General features: G+C 37.7%; 1 non-coding gene across 1 annotated transcript; it reads left to right on the top strand.

The window, feature by feature from the left end:
* Window positions 1-2518: 2518 nt before the first annotated feature.
* LOC128286073 (small nucleolar RNA R71) lies at window positions 2519-2625 on the top strand. Its single transcript, XR_008276618.1, has one exon. It is a non-coding gene; the product is annotated as a small nucleolar RNA R71 (small nucleolar RNA).
* The last annotated feature ends 371 nt before the right edge of the window (window positions 2626-2996 follow it).

The raw sequence follows: 2996 nt of genomic DNA, 5'->3' as shown, positions 1-2996 counted from the left end.
TTGTGTTGGGTAAAATAGTTCCAAGTCGGCTACTCGATGACCTTCGTCTTTCCCTTGCTTGATTCTCCTTCTTTAACTCCTTGAGCTTAATCAATGAATTAACTAGTTTAACCATCTTGCTAAACATTCATAATTCAATTACACATGCATATGTATGTTTGTATATTCGGCAACCATCCTCACTAGTTACCCATTTAGTCGATTATACACATGATTAAAGGTAACATCACGAACGGGCATACTTACATATATCTATACATATATATATACACTTCCAAATGGGCATCACAATTGGATTTAACACCACCTTCAAACTCAATGAGATGGCGAATGTATGTATATATATACAATGTCAACTATAACATCTTTTAATCACCTAATTTCATCTCATGAACACTTAATCAATTTTTTTCCTAATCTAGCATATATTTTCACATCTATTTGTATTATCATGTAAATTCACATATAACTACGTTTCTTAAGTTCTACATCTTAATGCCCATTATGGCCACTCCCAAAACCTAAATCTAAAAATCGGCAACATCCCTTTCAACTATGTTAGCGAATACTCATTCTCTTTTAGTCCTAAATTCGGCACCTCCAACAAAATGACCTAACAACTTCAACTTTCATGCTAACATAACAAGCAACTTAACACATCTATATAACTAACATGTTAATAGCATCAAGGTATCAACTAAAATTTTTAAGCTTCTTTGTCAAATCCCAACTCTCCGACAACCCCAAATCCAACCTTGGGATAGATAGAATTTAGACTCATCACCCAAAGGTTGTGTAAACTTCCAAAAAATATCATTGAACATACCTTGATCTAAAGGACCACTTTGGCCGAATCTTGCTTCCTCTTCTTCCTCTAGTTACGACAATTGCAAAAGAAAGAAAACATGAGCTCTCCTTCTTCCCTCCTTATTAAGCATTCAAACTCCCTCATTTTCATGCCACAAGAAGTGAAAGAAAATGATGAACATTTTTTTCTTTCTTCTCTCCCTCAACTCACGGCAATGGGGGGTACACTCACACCATTCTCTTTTTTTTTTCTTTATTACCCATATTTCTTATTTTATTTTTTCCTACATACCCACTAACTAAACATGTTTGCAACATGTTTCCCACCCATAGTATGGCCGGCCATCATGCTTACATTTGGGTAAATTGACATGCAAACCCACCTTTTTCACAACATGCACCTATAGGCCATCCTACATTTGCCTAGCACATTTCTAAATTTTCTCACATAAGTCCTATTTGATAAAAATTCACCTACAATTTACAAAATTCAACCATGAAATTTTCACACATGCATATGTACATATAATGAGCATCAACTATGACAGTTAATTATTTTTATGACTCGGTTTAGTGGTCCCGAAACCACTTTCTGACTAGGGTCAATTTAGGGCTGTCACAATATTGATATGAAGTTGCTTGAGTATGTCTAGGAACTTCTTGAATTGAATCTCTTACTTTTTCTTTGGAAGTCTTTGAGGGTAGGGTGGTGGTGGTTTCTTTACTGGAACTGGTTGATTCGTCTTCTATGGCAATTCTGCATCTAACAAAATTGTTAGTTGATCAGAATTAGCTGGTTTTGTAATTACCTTATCGAGTTTTGCAGATTCTGGTTCTTGTGAAACTGGAATTTCTACACTCGGTTGAACTTCCTTTGAATCTTGAGCGTTATCTTGGTCCTTTTTAGCTTCAATGGTTTTGGGCCCTACTGTCTTTCCACTTCTCAATGTCAACACTTTGCAATACTCCTTCCCCTCGATTCCTTGGATTCTCTCTATCATTAGGTAAAGCACCTGGTGGTCGGTTCCTAAGTTCAGTAGCAAGCTGGCCCATTTGATTCTCCAAATTTCTTAGAGTGGCGTCATTTTTCGCCATGTATGCCTTTAATAAATTCTCTAAGCTATTGGATGATTCATCCTGAGCTGGTTACTGAACTTTTTGGGGAAAACTAAGCGGCTAGGTTGGTCTAAGTTGGGCGTAAGTGTTATCGATTCCAGCCCCTTGGTTACTCCAAGAAAAATTGGGGTGATCTCGCCATGATAGGTTATAAAAATTGGATTGCAGTCCTTGCCTTCCTCAATTCTGGTTCTGGTTACCTGTGTAGTACATGGATTCTGGGTTTGATGGACATTCTTCAAACAAATGTCCTTCCCCACAGTAAACATAGGCTATATTTTCAAATTGGGTTGGTGGTTGTGCTACAAAACTGTTAGACCCATTAGTAGTAAGATTTTTTAACATTGAGGATATTGATGATACCTGAGATTCGAGTGAAGTAAGAGTGTCTACTACATGTATTCTAGCAACTCGTCTTCCCGACACTACTCAATTGGTTGGTGATTGGTAATTGTTGCTGGCAATCATCTCAATGATTTCATAAACCTCATTATAAGACTTAGAAAGGAGAGTACCATTAGCAGAAGCATCCACTACCATCCTCATGTGAGCATTGAGACCATTCTAAAATGTCTTAAGTTGGATGCAATGTGGGATTCCATGATGAGGGCACTTTCATAGTAACTCTTTGTACCTTTCCTATGCCTTATACAAGGACTCATTATCCATTTGTTGGAAGGCAGTGATCTCGTTCCTCAACTTAGCATTCTTGTTAGGCGGGAAATACTTCATAAGGAATTTTTCTGCTAACTCTTGCCATGTGGAAATTGAGTCTAGTGGCAATGAGTTCAACCAAGCTCAAGCTCTGTCCCTCAGTGAAAATGGGAAAAGCTTCAATCGTAATGCATCTTTGGGTACTCCAGCTAACTTGAAAGAATCGCTCACCTCCATAAATAGTCTTAAATGTAGGTAAGGATCTTTGGTAGCCATTCCACTAAATTGGCCCACTGTCTGAAGCATCTAGAACATGACTGGCTTCAGCTCAAATTATTGTGCCTCAATTTCGAGTCTCCTAATACCCGGATTAAGATCATGAAATACTGGCACGGCATACTGTCGTAAAGTTGTATCCC

This window comes from Gossypium arboreum, chromosome 12 (assembly GCF_025698485.1).
Source record: "Gossypium arboreum isolate Shixiya-1 chromosome 12, ASM2569848v2, whole genome shotgun sequence".
In the NCBI taxonomy this organism is placed as follows: Eukaryota; Viridiplantae; Streptophyta; class Magnoliopsida; order Malvales; family Malvaceae; genus Gossypium; species Gossypium arboreum.
The sequence above is the reverse complement of the archived record's forward strand: the minus strand, read 5'-3'. Positions and strand labels throughout refer to the sequence as shown.